At 44.9% G+C, this 25968-nt stretch overlaps 1 pseudogene; it reads right to left on the bottom strand.

The window, feature by feature from the left end:
* Positions 1-10343: 10343 nt before the first annotated feature.
* The window catches only part of LOC147883046 (uncharacterized), a 29858-nt pseudogene continuing 14233 nt past the window's right edge, over positions 10344-25968 (bottom strand).

Raw genomic sequence — 25968 nt, forward strand, 5'->3', positions numbered from 1 at the left:
ACGTAGCCGATTCACTTGGGAACAAACTAGATTAATGTTGATGGGAAAAATAAAATTATTGTTATAATTTATGCTATCTTATTTGTTATTTTGTGGTTGGTGCACTTGTTGGGTGGATTCATTGTTATTTTGGGTGTTCAAAATTCCCATTGGTTGCTCCCGACATTCCTAGAGAGTATTGATGATTTGGGGTCCCCTTTTATGACTTGTTCGCCACTTAGCATTTACTCCTCTTTGCACACTCTTAATCTCCTTCTTTCTTTTCACCCTGGGCCCTCCAATTTTATGCTCTCTCTATGGGCATTTCACTCACGCAAAGGCAGGCCTAATGAATGATAGATATATCATTCACCTTGTTTACTTTGTGTTTGTGTGGGTCTCGACAGTAACTCACATGTCGAGAGGATGTTGAAGAGATGCCGATGGAGCCTTCACTCCAAGTTACTCCTTGTGAGAGCAATGTAAGGCACGAGCCGTCCGCAAGTGTCACTCAAGCGACCTCTGGATTGTTGCAATGTGTTTCCATGAGAGAAAGAGGGAAGGGGGAGAGGGGAGAAGAGAGGGGAGAAGGGAGGGAGAGGGAGAAGGGAAGAGGAGAGTGAAGGGGGATGGAGTAAGGGCACTACAATGAAAACAAGAGAACACCCAAAACACTCTTGGAAGAGAAGAGGAAGCTTGTATTCAAAATTGTGCAAGCAACAATTGAAGGGAGGGCCAACCCTTTTCCTTTTAGCACTCTCCTTCTCTTTTACAATGAAAGGCTCTTGGGCCCGTAGGGTGCCAAGGCATATTGCTATTCTTTTCATCTCTCCCTACTAGCGAAAATAGCGCTTGTGTTAACCATATTAGAGCGCTTGGGACAAACTTGGAATTAGGAGGTGTTCCTAATCGATTCCCAATTAACGCTTGTGTTAGCCTCGTGCCTCTAAGGCTTAGGCTATTTAGGGCTCAAACTCCTTGAGCGCCCTCAAGCCTTAAGCCATTTGTGGTTCAAACCCCATGAATGAGACTCAAAACCTAGAGTGGCGAGGCTTAACTTCCATGAGACACTTAATCGTAGCTTGCAGTTGGAACATCCAATGTGGCAGCTGAAATCTATAACTCGCCAGCAACTGGAACATTCCATCTATGCACGTTGCTTGCAATCTTTAGCCTTGGGGTATTTGGGGCTCAAACTCCCTGAGCTTGTGTTGTACTCCTTCCACGGCTGTAACCGTTGAAGTAAATCATGAAGCCTAATCACCTCTAATCATTGATTATCCTACATTCGGCGACTGTACTCTGTGGATGTTAACATGCCCACCTTCCTGTTGCTGATCCACCCTCGGGTCAGCCACGTTAGAGGTGTGTGGTGAGGACTGTCTAAAGGACTGCATAGTGGTCCAGTTGTCATGGAGTGAGCCGAGTGACGTACGAGCGATACTTCCAAAAATGGGTGGCGTGCATATCCTTGTATGTGCGGATGTGATGTCTGTGGAGATTGTGGATGTGGGGGTCATGGAACTACATAGGACCAATGTCGGGATTGAAGACAATTTGTTGTGTCAGATTGTGTAAGCGATTGTCGATGGGGCGACTGTGGGTGGGGAGATCACAGAGTAAGAGGAGGAGGCTGTCAAAGTGGACCACTGCTATGACGGCCCGAGCCGTACATGTCGTTGAATGACTGGAGGCAGAAGCAAAATCCCTTCTGAGTCATCTCTTTGGGAAAATTGTACTTTAGAAAGTTGTACAACGTATTGGGATCCTTTTGCTGGAGCTATCTGAATTCTACCCAAGTCCATCGTCATTCCATTGGCATATACAGGGGGTGGATTCGGCGATCGATGTGGGCACTGCGATAATATCTCCAAATTTCTCCAACTTCAAGAAGGAAAGGCCCCATCGTGGCTGTAGACCGCCGGCATCTGCATCGGTCGTTAGGACTAGAGCATTAGGGGTGAGGTTTTATCCTCCTCTTGTGCGCTTTAGATGCACGCGTTGCCAATCGTCGAAGGACTGGGTGATGAATTGTGTGAGGGGGTGCACCTCTAGGAATTCGTATAGATGGAGGTGGGAGCCCTCAAGTTGGCGCTTCCAATGATGCATAAGTGCACTGTCTGGCAGCTCTTGAATGACTGCATGTCGGGACACCATTGGACATCTTTCGAGGGGAGGCAGGAGGAGTTGGCAGAGCCTCATCATTTGCAATGGGCATGGGTTCCAACTCTGTTGTGCATGTTGGCATTGTCTCCTCGGCCGCTTGGACAAAATTGGCTACTTTGAGCTCCGTGTTGAAGGCCATGTCACGAAGGTCGATCGGAGCTATAAAAAAGATGGACGGGGAGGTCCCGTGCTGTGCGATGGTGGTGTTAGAGGTGTTAGAAGAATACTTGAGTAGTGTTTTCCGAGGGAGGGGAGGTTGGGTGGGTTGGGCAGGATCCAACGGAGGTGGTGGTCGGATTTTTGCAGGTGGGGCAATAGAATTAAAGAGGGCAATGGCATCTTGGCCTTCTTTCTCGGTGAATTCCTCGAGGTATGCTACATGAATTGTTTCAAAATTGCCTGCCAAGGACTCAAGTGAGTCTTGGAGAGCTTGTAGCACCCTGTTGAAGAGGATTATTATGCTGAGGGGGTTGTATGTGGTGGACTGGAATGCCACAAGGTGCCCTTGAGATTGGATTGTGGAGGCTCAACCGTAGGTTTGCATCCAATTTGTCTGCTTATAGAATTTCGGGGGTGCAGATCCACGGCGTGAGTTCCTCGGGCTTTGCGATTTGCATCACTTCATCGTCCATTGGATAATTAAGGGACTCCATGATGATGCAACACCAGGCCTAGAAATTGAGAAGGATAGGATGGGCGGCTAGAGTCTAGAGGTTAGAGGGGTGAAGGAGAGAGAGAGAGAGAGAGAGAGAGAGAGAGAGAGAGAGAGAAGTGGGTTGGAGATCTAACAAAAAATATGACATGGCTAGGATGGGGCGGCAGTGGTCGAGGTTACGATGGAGGATTGTTTGGAGGGCATGAGGAGGAAGTGGAGTTGTGAAGTCTAGGTGGAAGACGAGGTTTTGTGCGTAGAGTGCATCAAAGTGCATTTGGAGTGTTTGGGGGATGGTGTGTGGTGCGAGTGTGTAGGTGGCGAGCAATGCGGAGACCTCCCAGTACATCCGAAACTCATGTTGCTCCCGATCTTCTAAACTTGACTCTTCTAATTGGCCAAGGGTGCGCTGTCGTTCGTTCTCTTCTTGGAGGGACACTGCCAGTGCTTGTTCTTGTGCCAGGAGATCCTATAGAGATTGGATCTATCGTTCCTAGTTCTCTTGTGTTCAGGTGTACTATGCCATTTGCTCCAATGTTGTTCGCAAGCCAGATTCCGCCTTGTCGACCTGGTCCATGAGAGTTTGGACCAGGGATTCACTTGTGGCGAGGTCATCCTTAAGCTTTGTTAGGGCTATCTTGAGCTCTTTAGCTTTTCACGTTACTCCTCTGCTCTGTCTATGGCTACTTGACCCATGGCTTGCATGGCAACCATTATGGTGTGACCGTCGTTGCGCAAAGAGTTGTGTCCAAAGGAGACTTGCTGAGAGCTGTGAGGCTTGTTCTTGCCTCCTTTGCAAAATTGTGTGTGCGACTTGTGGAAGCTGTGCCATGGCTTCGAATAAGTGTTGTTCCATCAAGTCTGCACACGAGAGTTTCTCGAATGACATGTGGCTGTAGCCACCTGGTGCTCTATATTGGGACGTGCTGCAAAACTGTAAAACCTCTGTTAGGCTTGCCCATGGAGAGGAGGAGGTGCCGGTGGCGAAGGAGGTGGTCTCCTAGGCTGTTGTGGAGACCAATACATAGGGCGCAATGGGAGTAGCCGAGGTGGCTTTGGCTCCTAGATGGAGGCCAATGGTGACCATTTCATCACCTGGGGGGTCTTCAATTAGTATGGATTCCTGTTGAACCTGTTTGCCCTTGTTTTGAGGATCTTCTTGCTAGAGTCGTAGCTATCTGCTCATGAATTTTTGCATTTGGCAGTCCTCGTTTTGCACGAGTTGCACAAGGTGGCTGGCCAGGGTGGCGCTGGGTGTTGTCCTTGCTCGCTTGGGCTTGACCTCTATTTCTTCTAGCTTTGTCTACGGTGGCCCTGTGGCAGATTTTTCAACCAACCAGTAGCCGACCATCGGTGGATGTTGCTGCATCAAGTAGTATAGAATTGGCATGTAGAGCATTGGGTTGCTGATTACTTCCCCGTGCATCGCCCCTCATCTGGCTACAAAAAAAGTCTGCCCAATTTGTAGCATGGGGCTCCACCAAGCGCAGCAAGATATTGGGCATGATGGACTGATGGTGGTCCGTGTGCTTTACTTGCATTAGCCATTGCAAGGCTCTTGCTAGTCTTTCCACCTTGGGCTTGTGAATGGCAGCCAAATGGATTTGGCCCTTGCTCTTCTGTAGGTCATAGTGGCAGACCTTGCTGAGGGCCTCCAGCTTCTTCTTTGTGGAGTACTTTTTGCCAATGCCCGGCAGGTCGAAGGTGGCACATACCACGTTTTGATTGAGGTGGTAGTGGTAGGGATTACCTGTTGCATCTTGTAGGATGCCAATGTTGGTGTTGTTGTTGTACGCCTAGAGGAATTCTCCCAAAAGTTTCATGTCCAAGTGGCATGGGAGGAGGTCTGCAATGTTGCTCAGTCCAGCAACTCTGAGTGCATCCTGCACCTCTGGCTCTTCAAATGTTGCATAGGCTACCGCTGTATGGTAATGGAGTGTGTAGTTGTGACCCTTGTAGGCAAAGCGCGAGTGAACAATGCACGTGTCCAATTCTTGGAGCCAAGCTTCTCCAAGCGGTGAGAGCATATGGGAGTGCACGACCTTGTATTCAACTTTTGTGGGAGCTGGGTTGCGCTTTCTTGATCTTGAGGGGGGCGTACCAGCTGCTGTTGTACCCTCTTGGGTGGCCTATCTATTGGACACTTCTTCCTCCCCTTGCAAATCTTCTATGGGGAACTTGGAAGGCATACGGAATGCGTGCTTTGAGAATCTGAGGGGCCTGTGGCCTATGGAATAGGGTGGGGGCGGAGTTCCAACTCAGTTTCAAATTCGAAGAATTCATTTTCGGGATCCATAGCGAAGAGTGATGGCAGTTGAGTGATGAGGGAGTCGGTGGAAGAGGAAGGGTGGGGGGGCATAAACAGGCTATTCTGTGTGGCAGTGGAAAAGGGCAGGAGGCTGTGAGGATTATTAGGAAATTTGGCAAGAGTTGGGGGGAAATTGCTATGGTGACGACCCGATGGGATAAGGCCTGTATCAATAGATTTTGCATCCCCACAACCGGCCACCAAGGTAAGCCGATGGCGATGGTTAGCAGGGTATTGTTTTGGCGACCAACGTGATGTGACAATGGCGACGGTCGACAGGGCAAGTCGATGGCGACGGTTGGTGGAGTACTGCTTTGGCGATGACCGGCATGATTTGACAATGGCAACGGTCGGTGGGGCAAGTCGATGGCAACGGTCAACATAATACTATTTTGGCGACGATCGGTGTGATTTGACAATGGCGACATCCGATTGGGTAAGTCGATGGTGACGATTGACGTGATATGAAAAGGGCCGCAATCAGCATGATCCTTGATGGCGAGGACCGGTGGGATAAGGGTTGGCGATGACCGACGTGATATGAAAAGGGTCATGATTAGTGTGATCCTTGACAGTGACAACTGGCGGGATAAGGGATGGCAACGATTAGCGGGATACTGACTATGTAGAGAAGGAAAAGAGGGGGAGTGTGAAGGAGTGGGAGAGGGGACGAGGGGAGTGCATTTGTGTGGTGTGAGACTGATTGTGAGGCCAGCATGCAAGATGGTGAAAAAATGCAAAAATGGACATCTTGAGGTTCTATAGGCCTATAACACTGCTATGAGCTTATACTCCTAGTCGGTACAACTGGCTTTCACTGTAGAGGTGATGACCTTACAACACGTTTTATTGGAGCTCTCAGCCAAGCCATTTTCCCTAGGGTAGTATGGCGTTGACTTCCTATGTATGATCATAAATTCACTAGTTAAGATTGCTATCGTTTCGTTGAGGAAATGTGTTCCTCGGTCACTGACTAACTCCAAGGGACATCCAAACCACATGATGACTTATTCATATAAGAATTTGGCGGTGGATCTCGCATTGGCCTTCACGGTGGCTCTCTCGTCTACCCACTTGGTGAAGTAATCGATGGATCGCCAGGATGATGTACCTGGCCCTAGTTCCCTTAGCTGTTGGGCTTATGAGTTCAATAAAATTGATGCCCCATTTCTCGAAGGGTTGTTCGGTTAGGATTTCGATCAAGGGCATCATGTCCGTCTTGTGTGGGATTTGGATACGCTGGCAAGGGTTGCATCATTTAATGAATTTGACCGCGTCTCTGAAGAGAGTCACCCACCAAAGATCAGCTTGCAGCACCTTACATGCTGTAACATCAGCAACAAAATGACCTCCTATGATTCTTGAGTGGGCTCCTTCAAGCACATTGATGTGTTTGTCCTCCCACACACATCTTCGCAAGATGCCATCCTTGCCCTTGTAGTATAGTTGGCGTGCTATCAGTTGGTATGGTGCTATGTCCTTAATGAGTTCTTGAGGGCTTGGCCCAGGGGTAGTCCGTTTGCTAGGTAGTGGCCGATCTCGGTCGCCCATTTAAGGAGGATGTCGAGGAAGAAGAGACAAGCGTCAAGGAGATCATCTTTGACTCCCATTGGGGCTTCACTGTTTGGGATTCTCGACAGGTGGTCGACAAGGACATGGGTTTTGCCCTTATGTACAACGACTGTGAAGTCGAACTCCAAAAGGATTAGCATCCACTTGGTGATGCGTCCAATCATGCAAGGCTTGTTGACCAAGTATAACAATGCTTGGTGGTTCACGAAGAAGACAAACTTGTTAGCCAACAAGTAGTGCCTGAACTTCTTGATTGCATAGACCATGGCCAGACCTTCCCTCTTGGTTGTGGTGTAGTTAACCTCGGCCTTGTTTAGTTGGCAGCTCGCAAAGTATACTAGGTAATCCAAGTTATGCTCCTTAGGTTGGGCTAATACACACCCGATGGCAAAGTTGGAGGAATTGATATGGACGTGGAATATTAGATTCCAATCGGGTGATCTCAACACCGATGCAGCTAGAGCTAGTTTGAGGGTTTTGAAGGATTTTTGGCATTCCTCGGTCCACTCAAAGGATACTAGCAATTTGTATAATGGACAGGCTATGTTCATGTAGAACAAGATGAACCTCTAGTAATAGCCCATGTGGACAATAGATTGTTGGACTCCCTTAGCGTTGGTGGGGGGTGGTAACTCCAATATGAGTTTGATTTTATTGTAAACCGTAGAGATTCCACTCCGAGACACTATGTGGCCAAGAATGACACCATGTTTGACCCAGAACTGGCACTTAAGAGTATTCAGGGATATGCAGTATAAGTGGCACTTCTCGAGGACCAGACTGAGGTACTTTAGGTGGCCGAGTTCACACAGATGTCATCCAAGAAGACTTCCACAAGTCTCTCAAATATTCTTTGAATACCATGATCATCATCCATTGGAAGGTGGCAAGGGCATTGGTTAATCCAAATATCATCACCCTAGCCATATACACACCCCACTCAGTAGTTGCAAAGGCCATTTTATGTTGGTATTGCAGGGCGATAGACACTTGGTTGTAACCCGAAAATCCATCTAGAAAGCTATAGGCTTTCTTTCTGGCTACCCTTTCCAGAACATGTTCCATGAATGGCAAGGGGTAGTGGTCACGTCTAGTGGTGGCATTAACCTTTTTCAAATCCATGCATACTCTAATTTTTCCATTTTTCTTTAGGACTATCACGATGGGTGATACCCACTTTGTATGCTCAATCTCATAAATGAATCCTACATCCATGAGTTTCTAGATTTCCTCCCTCACTATGAGTGCATATTTGGGATTCATAGGCTAGGGGCGTTGACTCGTCTAGCATGGGGATTGTGTGCTGCACTACTTCGTAGGCACCCCTTTCATGCCGGTGTACTTTTAGGCTATGCAGTCCTTATACTCTTGTAGGATAGCTATTAAAGCATTCTCCTTGTTGGGGGTGAGATCATTGGTGATGAATACGGGTTGGGGGTCTTGCCCTTTCGAGGCTAGGTTTACCTCCTTGATTGGGGCTGGCCCATTGTACCCTTGGGAGCATCCATCTTCCCGAGACCTTTTGGCCTGTTGGTATAAGATCTTGTGATCCTCAATGGTGTAGGCCTTGTAATGGGCTGGTACTTGCCATAGGTCCTCTTTTTCTTTAGTCTCCTCCTTTATTTCTACCAGAGTAGTGGTCCCTTTGGATACAGGGAGTTTCGGACTTGAAAAAGGGGGCTCTTCCATCGTGCTTATAGAGCCGAAGGGGGAGGTTATCTTACTCACCCTAGCTCTCCAATTGGAGGAGAACTCATGGTGAGCAGTCATGGCACCCATGTATGATAGCTAGTGGAGGTTGGATTTTACCCTTACGGTTTCCTTGCTAACCTCTCGAGGGTTGAGCATGTGAAACATTCTTAGGGGAACCACCGAGGTCAAACCCTCTAGCTCTAGGGTGGTGATCTGAAACCCCATCCTCTTTGGGACATCTATATTGCCTAAGATGTGCATCTAGCTTTGAGAGAATTCTGGCTCGAGAAGAGGTGCATACCAGAATTCATCCAACTCCTTTTTTCCCTATCACTGGGTTGGAATAGCTTCATGGAGGTGGTTCGAGCGGTGGTGTCAGATTTTGTGGTGAAAAGGCGTCTCGACAATGGGTGGGCCTTGTAGGTGTGCAAGTCCACTCGCATGATTTACTCCTCATGCCACAAGTAGATGCTATCCATATGCCAGTTGTGCATGAGCCCGGACATTCGTAAGAAGGGCTTGCTTAGGATATCTTCATATCCCAGCTGTCGAGTGAAGTCCATGACTATGAACCTGACAAGGTACACGAATCCGAATACCTTAATGTTTATGCCAATAAGCACTCCCAAGGGCTCGGCAGTACCCCCATCTGCTAACTTTACTATAGATGGGTTTGCTTGAGTGTGGGTTTTTCCCATTTCATCCAGCATTCCTTGGTACAGACACTCATTCCCGCTCCCCCATCCAGGATGGCATCAACCTTTTGGTGTTGATAGATTATGGGGATAGCAGCGTTTGTGTCATCACCCTCCATTAATGAGGGATGGCCTATTTGCTAAGGTGGTAGGGTACGTTTCCGTGATTGAGTTTCAGAAGAAAGGCTTGCCACACTCGCACATATTGCTAATTCTAGAAAGTGCCTTCAAACTAGTAGAGACTTCACATTATGACAAATTGGTATGCGTAGAGCTACCTGATGAAGCATTGTTTCCCCCTTTGTCCCACTCACATATCACGAGGTGAACCAGGTTATCCCGGACTCGAGAGGATCTCTTATAGCTACACACATTCAAGACCTCGTTGGCACCTAGTGAGCTTTTTTGTGAAGCTTGGCTTCTATAGAGACCACTGCTTGTAGATTTCAGCGAAGGGCTACATTGACCAACCCAGGATACACATGGGTCCATTGTGCTGCGCCTTGAGGATATCGATCTAGAAATTTCATGTTTCATCACACTGATTTTGCATTGACAGTGGTGGATGGGATAAGGGCATACCTAGAGAGGGTTGCATCTACACTTTATATGATCAGCAGGAGATCGAGTCAGAGGAGCACTTCACTTTCAAGTATCCTATATACTCTAAGATTCGAGGTCCCTACCACTACCTATTCACGCATGGTTTTGGAACCCTATCTAGTTTCTTGTCCTACCCAGATTAGAGATGCCTAGTGACTTTCATCCATGAGGCCATCCAACACAGGAGCATTTGCTTAGGACATAGGGTGTATGATCAGGGTGTACTACAAGATAGCAGAATCTGGAATTTGGGGCTTTTGGTTATAATCTACATTTTGGGATTCTTTTATGATTATGTATTCCTTGGAGCATCTTTTCATATAGATTTGCATTGGAAATCAGGAAAATTCAATATAAAGCTGAGGAAATTTGGAGCATAGCCATTTTTTGATGGCTCCAAGGAAGTCCTATTGCAAAGCATTTCCCTTCAAGAAAGTGGCGGCTTTTTGAATTTTTGATGACTCTATAGAATTCCCAATTGAATATGCTGCATCAAACTATTGAATAAAAGTAAGAGCCTTGAATGTGTCTTGACTCCCATTGAAAGTGTCAAATTTTACAATTGAACCACCCTCTTTATAGTCCTTATGCTTCCCCTTGGGTGTGAGATTATCATAGGCAGGTGACTGTAAATATAGGGGCTACATCATATTACCAAAATTTGTGACACTGTCCACTATTCATAGCAGGATTGACCATTCCTGGTCCCATTGCATTCATTCCACGCATTCCCCAAGAATTTCCCATCATACCAGGCATAACAATCTGCATCCTTGGCTGCATCCCAATGTTAGAATACATCATGTTAGGCATCATAGCCTGCATACCTCCAAACATTCGTCCCTGACAGCCTTACATACCACGCTTAAATCCATAAGGGAAATTTCTAGGCATCCCCATTGAACCACCGCCTAAAACATTGAAGCTCCTCCAAAGTAACCTGTGGGCATAGAAGATGTAGAGAAGTCTGCTATCCCAAACCAAAAAATGGAAAGCTCTAGGGATTTCCACCCATACCTGATATAGGAGGCATTGCGTCAGGTTGTAGAGTCTTCTTCTTCTTTTTCTTCATCTTCTCAAGCTTCAAAGGGGCATTCACCACCTCTGCAAAGCGTGGATCTTGCATCAACTATGCAAAAGTTTAAGCGGCCTTGCAATTGTTCCATGAATTGTTTCATCTGCATTTGGCTCCTCAACCTCTTATTCTTCATGACGAGAACCCTCAGTGGCATGCTCCAATTGAATGGGCTATTCATCATCTTCCTCCCACCATGCAGTATAGCCCAAAGACTTCGATTTCTCCTCAGCATCCGTGCTATTTGCCATGGCTGAAAAATTCACTTGGTTGCACTCAATGCTCTATTGAAAGGGGTGTAGTTTGTCTGTCTAGAGCTCAAAACACTCAAACCATCTACCAGATGTTGTCTCTCTATGGAAACAAGTGGGGGTTGCTCAGTGCCTCCTTGGAGGTTCCTATCCTTCACTGTTGGCCTAGTTGATCTAGCAGATTGGAGGCCAGTTCACTCATATCCAAGCCCTTGGGCTTGTTGGTCTCCTTCTTGATCATTTCTATACTCGAAGACCTAACTGATGGAGCTATTTTTGAGGGATTCAGGGTTTTATGTGAATTTGCCTTGTCCATCATGTTGTCACTTATGTGGATGGCCACCTTGCTGCATAGATCAAAGGAGGTAGGATTCATCACCATGAGTTTTTGCCCCTGTTTTTTTTTTTTGGGGGGGGGAAAGGGGTCCTAAGTCACCTAGGACAGCTCTAACCTAGAACCTTTAGGACTATTAAGACGGTGTCTTAGACCAATCTAACCCAGCATTTAACCTTAGTTAGTACTAACCTAACCCAGAGTCAAGCTAACTAAACCTAACTGACTAAACCTAACCTAACCCAATCTACTAACCTAACTCAATCCACTAACTAAACCTAACCAAACTAGCCAGACCTAACCTGACCCACAACTAACCTTGACTACTGAAACTTAGGGGAAAGGCTAAGGTTTTTTTGAAGGGGTAAGGCGATGACGACGGGAGGGATGGAATGGACGCGGGCGAAGCAGGCTACAACGACGGGGTGATAGATAGGGGAAGGGGAAGGAAGTAGTTGTAGGCTAGATGAGATGGATGACGCAGCTAGACGGGATGGACACGGGCTAGACGGGATGGACAACACAGTTGCGGGCAGGGGAAGGAAGCGGTTGCTGGCAGGGGTTGATGAACAGCCACGAACAACGGCATAGCTCCACGGTGACACGGTGTCAACAGAGCCTGAAGGTGGTTGTGTAGCTTCGGGTCTGCCAATCCGATGAGGAAGCGGGGCAATAGTTGTTTGTCTCGCTCATCTGCTCATATGGTTCACAGTGAGCATTGAGGTGCTTGATCCTGGCAATGTAATCCCTAAGGGATTCCTTGTCGTCAATGTCTCCCATTTGATTTCCCATTTATTGTTGTGTTGAATTGGACTCCATCCAATGTTTCTAGTAGTACAGCTCTGATGGGATTCATTTTTCGTACTCGGTAGGGTCCTTGACCTAGATACTTCAGTTTCCCCTTGTGTACTTTGGCATTGTATAACAGGACTAAGTCGCCTTCCTTGATGTCTTTAGCTTTTAAATTTCTGCCAAACCATGCCTTTCTTCTACGTTTTTCTGTTGTCATGGCATGGTAGGTGACTAGTCTTGTCTCTATGTGCTTCTCCAACTGATAGAGCCTTTCTTTCAAGGATCCATGGTCTCCCATGCATTCCTGTACTGCTATGCGTAGACTTGGTATTACAAATTCGAGTGGGACCACAGCTTCAAGGCCATACACCAATTGAAAAGGTGTGTTCCCTGTACTGACCTTGAATGGGGTTCTGTATGCCCATAAGGTTGCATTCAGTTTCTCTGCCCAATCAGAACGCTGTGGTTCTACTACCTTGGTGAGGATAATGCATATTATTTTGTTGGTGGATTCGGCCTGGCCATTCCCTTGGGGGTAGTAGGGTGTGCTTTTTCTATGGATTACCATGAAGCTAGACAAGAGTTCTTGGATTACCTCATTGACAAAATGTGTCCCTCTATTCGACATAGTTTCAATGGGGCATCCGAATCGGGTGATCACATTTTTGTATAAGAATCTTGCTGTGCTTCTGGCATCTGCCTTTCTGACTACTTTAGCTTCAGCCCATTTTGTAAAGTAATCAGTGGCCACGATGATGTAGCATGCGAATGTTCCTTTTGCTCCTAGATGTGTGGGACCCACATAGTCAATCCCCCATTTTTCAAACGGTTTTTGTGCAATAACTATTGCTAGGGGATTGAAGTCTTTGTGTTGTGGTTTAGTAGTCCGTTGGCATACATCACAACCTTTTACATATTCATAGGCATTTGCCCATAGTGTTGGCCACCAGTAGCCTGCGAGGAGAACTTTTCTTGCTGTGGCTTCCCCTTGTAAGTGTCCTCCTGCAATGCCTTCATGGACTTCACTTAGGATTGGCATGATCTCATGAGGCATTATACATCTTCTTAATATCTGGTCCTTGCACATCTTATATAGTTGTCCTGCAATGAGTTGATAGGGTGTAGCCTTTAGAATTAATTTTTTGGCATCTACTGCTTTCATTTCAGGGGGTGGTCTTCCTGCCATCAAGTACCCAATGATATCTCCACACCACTCTGGAACAACATCTATTTGAAATAGTGTGGCATCTGGTAAGTTGTCTTTGACTCTAGTGGCTTCTTCTCCCAACTTGACTCGAGACATGTGATCGGTGAATTAGTGTTGGGCACCTTTGCGGACCACTATTTTGAAGTTGAATTCTTGAAGCAAGAGGAGCCATTTGATTATTCTTCCTATTGTACACGGATGGTTCACAAGATAAAGCAATGCTTGATGGTCCGTGTAGAAGACAAAATCATTTGCTAGTAGATAGTGCCGTAATTTCTTTACACTATACACCATTGCTAAGGCTTCTCTTTCTGTGGTGGTATAGTTGATCTCTGCATCATTGAGTTGTCGACTGGTGAAGTAGAATGGATAGTCTTTCTTATGTTCACCAGGTTGACAAAGCACAATCCTAATTGTAGACTTGGATCCATCAGTATGAACATGAAAATCGATATCCCAATTGGGAGATATAAGGATGGATGCTGTGATTAGGCGCCACTTTAAAAGCTCAAAAGCTTTGTCGCACTCTTCGATCCATAAGAATTCCACTAATAATTTGTAAAGTGGTCTAGCTATCATGGCATATAGCAATATAAGTCTTTTATAATAGCCAGCATGTCCCGTAAAGACCTACACACCTTTGGAATTTGTAGGAGGCGGCAATTTTATGATGACTTTGATTTTATCCATGTCAATTGCAATCCCATTTTGAGAGACGATGTATCCCAAAACAACTCCGTGGGTGACCATGAACTGGCATTTTGTTGGATTTAGGGAGATGCCATACTCCCTGCATTTGATTAGTACTTCTTCAAGACATTTGATGTGGTCTTGTTTCTTTGAATGGATGCACAAATCATCCAAAAACACATGTAAAAACTTTTTCAGAAATGGCTTGAAAGCTGTGAACATGACTCACTAGAATGTGGCCAGGGCATTACAAAGGCCGAATGGCATGACTCTATATGCAAAAATACCCCATTCTGTAGTAAATGCTGTTTTTGATTGGTCTTTAGGAGCAATTTACACTTGGCTATAGCCACTGAAGCCATCCAAGAAGCTATATATTTTTGAACTTCCACCTTTTCCAACACTATTTCTGTTAAGGGTAGGGGATAGTGATCCCTAATTGTGGCGACATTCACAATTTTTAAGTTTACGCATATTTTGAGATTCTTGTTGCGTTTAGGCACAAGACAATGGGTGAAACCTAATCAGTGTGCTCTATCTCATAGATGAATCCGGCATCTAGGAATTTTTTTCAAGCTCATCATAAACCATGGTGCCATATTTAGGATTTGTGCAATAAGCTCCACATACCTTAGGTTGAGCACCTTCCCTTATAGGTATCGTGTGTACTACTACTTCTGGTGAAATTCCTTTCATCTCTTTGTATGACCATGCTAGGCAGTCACAGTATTCCATTAGGAGTGCTTTGAGTTTGGTTTCATCTTCTTGTCGAAGCTGTTTCCCAATGAAAACTAGTTTTTCTTCCTCCCCTTCAAGGGCGAGGTTTATTATGTGTGTTTTTGCTGATCCCTCATAGATTGGAGTTTCTCCAATGCTATCAGTTTCTTGAACTTCAGATTCCCTTAGTGGTCTTGGAATTGCTATTGGCGTAGTGCCACTTGTATAATTCTTGAAGTATTCCGGCACTTCTTAAAGATCAGCCTTTGATGGTGATGAACTAGCCTAACATGTGTCATGTGTACTTAGTGGCATAGTTGCATTTACTAATTTGTTAGGCTCTTCTTGCTTGTATTTTTCTAAAGTCTCTTGATCGAGCTTCATCCGTACATGTGGCTTATATTTTTGAAACTTTACGTTGAGAACTATGGGGTAACTTTTCCACTGGTAAGGTGTTTCCAAGTAAGGGTTCATTTGCTGTGCATACTCCTTCCAGTCCCTCAAGGGATCATTCAAGAGGCAGTGGTTCTGATTTTGAGGGAGCTGTCTTTGCAAGCTACAATTTGATGGACTCGTTCGAATTAATTGAAGTGCTCGGCCTTGGCTTTTCAGCAATTTCCTCCTTCAGCTTTCTTGCGGGACCTTCTGCTATTATTTAACTTTGGAGGTTCAACTTTTGGGAGCTTGACTACCATTAGGGCATGCGTATGGCTAAGTTATTATCAAAGATTTGACCTTCAATTTCAGCATTCTCAGCCTCTGTTTCAAGGTCCCAAGGAAAATGTGAGTCATCATTGGTATGGGTACCTTCTTCAAGTTCATTATCCCACTCGAGGTTAGCCATAAAGAATGGCATCTCTAGATCGATTGGTTCTTCATGTGTGAGTGGAAGATCTACCTATAGTGCCTTAGCATCTATCTGTGAGAAGATGGGGTCTAATGAATGGCAGTTGTCGATGGCTGCCAATGTTTGTATCCAGTTCTTGACATTGCTTTGTGAGTCACCTGCTATGGCATGCTATGGCAAGGGAGCTGATTTGCTTGAGATTGTCATTGAAGATGTGTCATCCAATGCCATAGGCACAATTGGTTTAATAGCTCCTATACACACATTCACCCTGATTGTGGTGTCGTGATTCTGGATTGTTAGTTTATCAGTTCCCTAGTCATGGATCACTGATGCTTCCCGTAACCAAGGACGTCCTAGTAAGATGTGATAGGATTTTTTGGGGAGATCCAAGATTGTGAATTGAAGGAAAAAGTGGACTCCCACGATCTTTGTGGACACGCCATTTACTATTCCCAAGGGTTTAGCCCGTGAATCATCGGCACGGCGTATGTTGAAATTAGCCTTTTGCATTGGTGGGAGACCCCATTCTTCGTAGAGCTCATTTGATAGGACATTTACACCTGCTCCACCATCCACTATGGCTTGGACTTCATTATATGCCTTGTGGATCAAAGGCATAGTAATGTTGCATATGTCATCTCTCTCACCCATACTCACATGGATATCTTCGATGTCATTCATAGGCGAGGAAGTAGACTCACCATTTCAATATGAAGCAGAGTACCTAGTGTACTATGTAGAAGGTGCAGAGGGTCTAATACTAGTTTATGCAAATCAAGTACGTCCCAACGCATATCGTGCACCAATGAAGTGCTACGGTTGTGAAGAAAATCAATGGATCACAAAGTGCCCTCATCGTGGTAGCCCACCTACTTTCCAACCACTCTTCAGAGATTGTGGCATAGGACATGCCTGTATAAATTGTCCCATGAAAAATAAGGTCCCAGAACAAATAGAGGTTAAGCCTGATGTCCCCATCGGCATCATTGGGGTGGACCATCAAAGTCTAGGTCCAACAAGTGTAAAATCACAACCTGTAAATGTAATTACACGCCAATAGAAAGAGGCCACCAAGGACCCTAACATTCCAATCCAACCAAAGAGACTTCTGAAAAAGAAAGCACAAGTGCCTCGACCTCTGCCAAGCAATGAGCAACTGAGCTCATCCATATTAACCCCTGAGCCTCAAATAAAAGAAGCCCCATACCCAAATGCAAAGGTGGAGAAGGTTCATTTTCAGGCACTTCAACAATGGGTACAAAATGAACAAGCTCAATTTGAGACTGAGAAACAAGCTCAAGACCCAATCCATGACTTGGCCCCACAAAGTATTGATACTGTACTCGAGCCTTTGTTCCAACAACAGACTCGACAACATAATGTACCGCGATGTCAACTTGAAGGAGCCGTACTCTCTAGCATCCTGAGTTGCCCTATGTCGATTCTCGTCGGAATCCTCCTACAAAATTGTCCCAATCTCTAGGAAAGTTTCAAAGGATGGATTGAACTCGCAAATCCCCCTACACTTGTAATTGATGTATTAGAACTGCTTGAGGAGCTAGATTTGGTGCTCTTAGATATGGTCGTGGATTCGGATTCCTGAGTAGGTATGGGGCTTGTGTCTGAACAAGAATAGGATTCAGCCTCGAAGCTGGGGGCACTTGTGAAAATGCCAGTTGCTTGTATACTGGTATGGGTGCCGCTTGGTATTGTTGAGGTCGAGGCGGGTTGTTGCACATGTTGAAGTTGCAACTATTCTCATTATGGCCACCGACGATGCATATATGGCACCACAACCTTAATGGTGAATTTGCTTATGCAGTGATCCTTACTCTTAGGATCGGGCACTCATTTGTTGTATGATTGGCCATGCAGTGTGGACACCAGACATTTTCTCGCCATGGATATGTCTGAGTTGGTGACTAAGACAAGTGAAGTTTTTGTTCCATGGTCTGCATCATGTCTTCTTTTAGCTTCATGGTCATGGCCTCTAGGCGATCTTCATTTGATGTTTCGGTAGGGGACTTGGATTTTCCTTTTTTCGAGCGCTTATCTCGTGTACTAGATCTACCGTCATCACTGCTAGTGTCTAAGTTGATCATGCCATCCTCGATGTCAATGGTTGCCGCATGAGCAGCACTGAATGTTTCATAGCTGCTTATCTTTATCATATTCTTTCGGATTTTCTTTCTTAGTCCTACAATGAACCATGCCATGAGGTACTTTGCATCTGGGCGGGGGTCACATTTGGCAATTAATCTTTTCATCTTACCCAGGTGTGTGCGTACATCTTCTCGATGAAGTGGAGCTTTGATGGAGACGCCTTGCAGCTTGTAGTTCGTGCTTGAAGGTACCTATATGTTGTGGCTTTGCTACAAGGTGGTGGACACACACATAGGCTATGTCCCATGATGATCCTGAAAAAGCAGAGATGATATGGGCTAGTATTCTATATTTTCTTGCCACTATTCTCCCAGTGCTTATAAACATATCCTCATCATGCTTATGATTAGTCAGGTTTTAAATTCTTTGTTTGATCTCATAAAACCATGACTTGATCTGGTTGTAGCCTGCAACTCTATCCTTCTTAAAAAACTACCTAAGGCTCTGGCCTTGTAAAACTGATTACATCTCTTGTGCCAATATGCGGCAATTGCTAGTAAACAAAGTAATTCTCTCTCTCAAGCATACCTTTAACTCTTCAGGTGTCATGTTCATTGGTAATTGTATAGTCAAATCCTCCCTTATGTTTTCGACCATACCATAGTGGATCATCCCACAAGCTAGTAGATCTCCTACGTTCTCATATTCAAGTTCCATTGTTATACTCTTAGGAATCAAAATATTGTGAAACTTATTCAACAACTGAGGTTTTCTTGGGCTTGAAAAATATTCAATTTTCTTGCTAGAATCTATTTCCCAAATCGATACATCAACATAGCTTAATGTACCTAAATTGTACTCAAAACCAGTGACAGGGTCAAGCATTTCTGGTTCACTTTTATCTATGCATAACTCTAGTGAGCTCTAAAATGAAAACGTGGTAGACCGCTTTCAAGTAGTTCTGGACTGGCTTCTACTTGCATCCCTTGCCATGCCAATATTTTACAATTTACATTTGCAAAATGGAGGTGTAATGCACTAACAATCTGCCTTGGTGACACTGCAAACGATGTTCCATAAGTAAGTCCAGTAGCCCCTTCCTTCCAATCATTGGTCCGTGTTGTTCCTTGAATGTGCATAGAAGCCGTTAAGAACGAGGAGATCACATCTCATCTTTTGTTTAATCTCTTTATTGGTGACTCCTCCCAACTCATTTCTACAAGTTTGTCGAACTCGTCTATGTGTTCTAAGGACACATATTCTCTTGCTGCTACCAGCTTGAACATCGGACTTAGTTGGCCTAGAACAAGTGCATCCCTATCAGATGTACCGCTACATGGAACAGTCTGAAAAATTGGGGATTCTTTTGCCAAAAACACATCAGCTACAGCTTCATCGAGCTTATCATCTATGTCATCTTGATTAGCTTCAGCATGCTAGTTTTAAGATCCATTGCTTGACTCGGTCCAAAGTTGCATTCCAAATTCTACCTCAAGTTCCCCATCACTCACAACTTCACATTTGCTTTCATCACAATCAATCACCCCAAGCCGTGGTCTGACAGATGACTCACCAGAAGCATCTTCATACTCATGATTGGTTTCATTCGCATTCAAGTACCCCAGGTTGTGGTCTTGAGGATGCAAGGTTACGATGCTAAAAAAAAGAAAGAAAGAGAAATTTAAGACTCAAATACACATTCATTGTCAAAGCTAGAAAGAAGAGGGACTCTTCCTCACCATTTAATTATGGCAGATGATCAAATTCTTGTAGCAAGTGAAACCCTCAAGCCCTGGGGACAGTTTCCACTCAATCCTTCACAGCTGGGCTAATTCAATAAAAGAAGAGACAATAAACAGTTTTTCATGATATATAAGAGAAACAATCCATCTACAAAGATTTGAGATATCATCCAGACAGATTTTCTAGATTATTGAGACAATAAACAATTATTTCTACAAAAGATTTGAGAGATCATCCAGACAGATTTTCTAGAAAGATAGCAATGATTTAGAATTTGGAATATGTTCATATCATCCATCCATCAGTCCAATTTTCAATTAAACCCTTGCCTCCCTCTCATACTATAATCCATCATCCCATAGCCATTTCACATACTAGCAACAGTGGGAAATACACATTCAAGCTAAACAAACAAAAGCTCCAGGCTTGCAAGGAAATTAACAAGCTGAGTCAAGGGAGAGTAGCAGCAGTTGTGAGCGATCATGGTCGATGCTGAGTGGATTAGTGAACAAATGGCCAAAGGTGGTGAAGTTGAATCTTGTGGATTCAACTTCACCACCTTGTGGATTCAACCATCCCAAATAGTCATTATATTAGGAAGGTGTTAGAAAGCAAAGCCATGAATTGCAATTCATGACCTAGAAGGAGGGAAAACCATCATGGTTGCAGCAACAATAATAACAAGCATACAACTCTTATGATTTTATCAAAAGCAAAACAATTGGAAAATAACAATGAAGGAGTAAAAATTTTATACATAAGCATAACTCATGAATTATAGTATCATCCACCATAGACTCACTTGAGGTTATCGATTATGTAGGACAAACAACGTCCTCCAACATGTACTCTTGCGCTAGTTGCTCTCCTCCAAGTTGCTGGATTGCTATGCGATGGTCTCTAGGACTGCTACAGGAAGAAGAATAACAAGAAACTGACTAACAGTTGTGCTCAGTGGATTCTTGTTAATTTTACCATAATAAGTCTGAATGTGATTAAGAATGGACGGAAGCAGATTGGATGCTAATTTTCCCAAAAGTAGATGAGGCCATCGATGAAGTAGAAGTTGAGGTGGAGGCTGATTATTTAGAATAACCTCAAGAAAAGAGTACGAGGAAAAGAATTGGAGAAAATGGAAGGATGCATGAAGCAACTCGTTATGAGGGAGAAAATACACGCACTGGTGTGAATCGAATTGGAAAGTGGTTGTGTGTGGAATTGTTACAAACCGACGGCCGTTATATGAGGAAAACAAGTTGAATAAATTCAAAAGGCCTGCCCTAGAAGCTAAGAGAGAAGAAGAAGAAGAAGAAGAAGAAGCAAAGAGAGAGAAAGGGGGAGGAAAAAATGCGGAGAAAAATAGCAATCCACATCATTTTCCTTTTTGAAGGGAAGTAGCCTTTACTAAAGCCTTCCCTCCTCAAGGCAGGCCAAAAAGAAGAAGAACAAGAACAAGAAGAAGAGAGAGAGAAAGGGGGAGAAAAAAATGGGGACAAAAATAGCAAGCACCAATTGGATGAGGACAAAAATAGCTGCCCTGGAGGAAGAAGAAGAAGAGAGAGAAAAAGGGGGAGAAAAAAATGGGGACAAAAATAACAAGCACCAATTGGATGAGGACAAAAATGATCATGCCAAAAATGCATTTTATCATCTCCACCAAAACCAACTGATCACTCTAGCCTTTCCTGCGGGCAGGCCAAAAAGCTTGAGAAGGTGACATGGAAAAATAAGCTAGCATACAAATTACTTTTCAAGTAGATTTCACACACCACACCATAATGAGTTTCGGTCCAACTCGCACATAGGTTAGAACCCGCGCTTAAACCTCTTGACTTCCCAAGGGATTCCATTCCACAACTGTACACAACCTAAGTGCCTTTCCTCAAGCTTGGCAGCCTACATGCTTTGTTTCACACCATTGTCCAAAAGAAAACTTTGATGCAAGGGAAAGGCCAAAATGTTGCTTTATAGTAGAACACACCGACCTTCCGCCTCCCAAAGCTTTTGAAAAACAAAATCACAATACAAACATCACAAGATACACACCAAAATCTATCAACTCAGCCGTTCCGCTGATAAAGAACATAATCCCTGGCCATACGTTGGTGGTTTTCTCCAAAGAACCGGTCTTTGCCTCTACTCGCGCAGCCACCAAAATTGAGGGGACATCCTGCAATTGCATTACTCATTTGCTATGCACAAAGGACTCCACCAATCTCTCCTCCACCTATTTGCTGAAGCTTTACTCTAGCTCTTGTTTCAGCTCTACTTGTGTGAGGTTTCGAGCTCCAAGCTCTTCTTTTCTGGCCTAACTAGAAGGGGAAGGTGAAATTGAAGGTGGTGGGTTGCAAGAAACGAAATTCAGCATGAAATTCTTCAGGCAGGTAGCATTGTGCCAATGGTTATACCACTTGTCATTCTATTTTTTACAAGGGTTTCTAAGGGTGCCTATTGGACGATTGGGACTAAGCTAAGAGAGCAAGGGCTTGCACATGCAACACATAGGTGAGGGCAAGGCATGCTCTTCGAGAGCAAAACGTGTGAGGAAGGAGGGTGAGGATTTCGAGGCAATGAGTTCACAAGATGGTGCATTAGTGGGAGACGATGGTTGTGCTGATCGACGAGCTATGGAACCCCGCAACTCCAAACTCTTCGGGCAAACCGATGGTACCCAAGCCCCCCTCCTATGCTGAGACAGTGGCAAAGTTGCATGGAGGCTTTTTGCAGTTGGACGACATGGAGTTTGTTGCATGCAGACGCGACGTTGGCGGTGTAGGGAGGCTAAAAAGTGCGACATCAACGAGCAAGGCAAGAAGCACGAGCTGGTGTGTGAGATTAGTTTGGATGTTGTTAAGCTTGAGCTAGTATTCGGGGGGGTATATTTGTTCTTCACTAGGAGAGTACCCTCCTTGGGGGACTTAGATGAGTTCTCAGGGTCAGAATGTGAGTTCCCTGTGAAGATGTTTGCAGCTCGTTACATGGGAAAAGGGTTCTTTCTGCTTTGATACGTCTCTTAGGCTGTGCATGGTTGTGGTGGGGAGACCTCTTTCTTCTATTGGTACAACTGTCTTGGTCTGTTAGATATGCTCAATGCCCCACCTTCCTGGTAACCACCAGTGGTCCAAGGTGCTCAAGTTGTAAGGCCCCCATACGAGGAGAAGCCATGTGTGAGCCCAGGACACTAGATGGATCCTGACTTGCATGTCAAATGAGGTCTATCAATGAGACCGTTGATGATAGAAAGGTGATCTATGTGAGTCTAGCCTATGGGCTAGGCAGGGTAGGTAAATTGGTAGCACAATGAGGCACATTGTCTTGATTATGTGGGAGCCCCTTATTCTTGCTGGGGCCTAGGGCATCCCAAGGGTGCCAGTGGCCCCCTTGGTGGGGGTTCGGGGGCGAGAGCCCCCCGAGGTGATGGTATAAGAAATATTCCCTGAATATTCCATAAACAACTAGTCGGTTCCATCGACTAAGTTAACTAGTCAGCTTCACCGACTAGGTTGACTGGTCGGTTCCACCGACTATGTTGATTCGGCTACCGCCCTTATAGCTATAAAGAGGCGACCTCCCCAATCCATTGTACTAGATCAGATCTTCCAGTAGAGATCTTTCAGCTAGTAGCTCTTCACCTAGTATCTATTTAGATTGCCATCTAAGCTCCACTATGGGAGCACATGGGTGGACAGAGCCATCATTTGTACTACATCAGTATTGAAGGAAAATTTTATTCGTCTCCAATTGTCTATGTGTTTTCTATTCTTTGTTAAGTTTCTGTTCTGCTGTGTCATGTAATTTAACATGGTCATCCCCTGGTCTCCTAAGTTTAGTATTGATAATTTTCTATTCCACGATTGCCCCATTTGAGTGGATTTCCCGGGAATGCTGCAGTGGATGTTTGGAGTAGCCGGATTCTTGGCAAGCACCCTGGGGAAACTTCTACATGCTCCCTTTGCTTCGCATACAGCACTTGGACCTAAGAGAGCTTGGATAATGTGGGATCCACCAACATTCATGGATGTTAAGTTGGACGAGGGGGTGATTTTCACTCAAGAGGTACAGTTCGACTCCTTCCTAGATGCATGCTACAATTGTGGAAAAATGGGTCACTTTGCAAAGAATTGTCCACAACAAGAGGTGAATACATAGTTGGCTAGGGGGTCCTGCCAGAGACCTTGCAAGAGAGAGGTCAACTGTTCAAGACTACACCTCCAAATGCTAACTGGAAAGATGCTGTGCATGACAGAGAAACGGTACCATCGGCCCAAAAATCGAAGGAAGTGTGTGGGAAGGAATCACACCCCAAAGAGGACAAGGACGATCAAGGGTGGATGGTGGTCAGTCGTAGAGGCAAAGTGGAGCTTGAATGCTCGAAAGGCTCTTCCCAAGAGGGGAAAGGTGGCATGTAAGTCGTGCATGCAAAGGATTTAACTGCAAAGGGCACGCATGATGGACTGATTGTACCTAAGAAAGCGGATGAGACAACATGCAACGAAACGAGCTTGATGGAAGAAGGGGGAATATGTTGTCAAGTCAAACGATGAACTGCCAGAGGCTAACCAAAAGAGTGCTGGAGGATGAAGCACAGCAGCAGCACCCTCTAGAAGAACCTCACTCCAACTCCCAAGGCAGAACGACTCGATTGATGCCTAAGTGCATTAAAGATGTGGCCCATCATCTTGGTGTGGGTAAGGAAAATCTATTCAACTTTTTTAGAGCTACTAGCAGATCACATGCAACACACTAGTAACAAGGGCTAGGGAGGGGGGAATGGGAAGGCATTTGACTCAATTAGAATCATTTCTTGGAATGTACGTGGGTAATGTAGTCAAGAGAAACAAGCCAGTTGTGTGAGTTTCTTAAGAAAGTTAAATCCAAGTGTGGTCTTGATTCAAGAGTGTAACTATGGAGAGTTTGATATGATGTGGTTCTTATGCAAGGCTTTAGGTTACTGTGTCTTTGTTAATGCTTTGTTGATTCGGGGCTGGGGAGGTATTGCCATCTTGGTGGGAGAAGATCTAAGTGTTGTCGAACTGTTCAAACATGGTGAGGGAAGGTTCTTAGCAGTAGAAGATAGTTATAAGGGTTTCTCTTTTAGAACTATGTGTGTGTATGGCTCTAGTAGCTCGAGTGCTAAAGGAGAGTGCTAGGAATGCATTGACAGTAACATGCAGGGTCAAAATTGGATCCTTAGGGGACATTGGAATATGGTTGCATGCGCTGAGGATTGGTCTCACAACAATCATCCGATCTCCCAAGCAGAGCAAGATGCTTGGTCAGAGTTGTGCATGCATTGGGACCTTGTGGATGTGGTGGAAATTGATAAAGAAGACGTGATGCAGTTCTCTTGGAATAACAGACATCAGGGTCCCGACTTCAGAGCTAGCCAGCTTAATCACTTCTACTTCTCGGCTTAGGGGTGGTAGATAAACCCCCCTATGGGAGGTAAAGTGTTCTCGGGCCAACATCTGTCTGATCATTTTTCTATCTTGCAGTTCTTTGCCCTTTCGAGAGCAGTAGAAAGACCAAAGGACATTCTTTTTAAGTTTAATGCACGCCTTTTGAGAGTGTCGAAGATCAGAGACGAGATTGCTAAGACATGGACAGTGTTGTCTCTGTGCCAACATGGACTTAGGTAGAATAGAATGTGTGCATACAATAGCAGCAAAGCTCTGCTTGTACTTGCATAAGGCTAGAAATAATCCCTCTTAGAAAACCAACTTGCATGTTCTACATGCAAGTTCTACATACGACTCCTACATGCAACTCCTACATGCGAGTTCTACATGCGAGTTCTACATGCAACTTCTACATGCAACTCCTACATGCGAGTTCTACATGCAACTCCTACATGCAAGTTCTACATGCAACTCCTACATGCGAGTTCTACATGCAACTTCTACATGCAACTCCTACATGTAACTTCTACATGTAGAGAGAGACTGTCTTACAATTCCTACATGCAGAGAGAGAAGCTCTCTAACTTGTATAAATATCCCATAATGGAACGAAGCCCACACTCTTTATGGCATTGTGTTGAGTTATACTTTGGTATTACAAGCAATTGTCTCAAGTGTCCATGCTTCCTTGCACTCCACGTCCAAAAGCATGTCCTAACCTTGCAACTCCTCCTCCCCTCTCTTGCAACCTTGCAACCCATCTTCACCCTCTCCGCCTCCCTTCTCCTCCTCCCTCCTCCTCCTCCTCCTCCTCCTCCTCCTCCCTCCTCTCTCTTCTTTCCCCCATGCTCTTACACCTTCTTCCTCTCCCACTCCTATGCTCCCCCTAAAGCCTTAGTTCCTCAACCCTTAATCTCCATGATCTATAAGGGAGATGAGTTCTCCACCATTTACTCTACTCTAAACCTTGGAACCTCTTCTAAACTCTAGAATCTCTCTCTAAACCTTGGAACCTCCTTCTTAACCGTGGAACCTCCTTCTAAACCTTGAAACTCCTTCTAACCCTAGAACTCCTTCTAAACCTTGGAACCTCCTTCTAACCCTGGAACCTCTTCTAAACCCTGGAACCTCCTTCTAAAC

Source organism: Dipteris shenzhenensis, chromosome 28, assembly GCF_047967505.1.
Source record: "Dipteris shenzhenensis isolate YYH24624 ecotype China chromosome 28, Dip_SZ_1.0, whole genome shotgun sequence".
In the NCBI taxonomy this organism is placed as follows: domain Eukaryota; kingdom Viridiplantae; phylum Streptophyta; class Polypodiopsida; order Gleicheniales; family Dipteridaceae; genus Dipteris; species Dipteris shenzhenensis.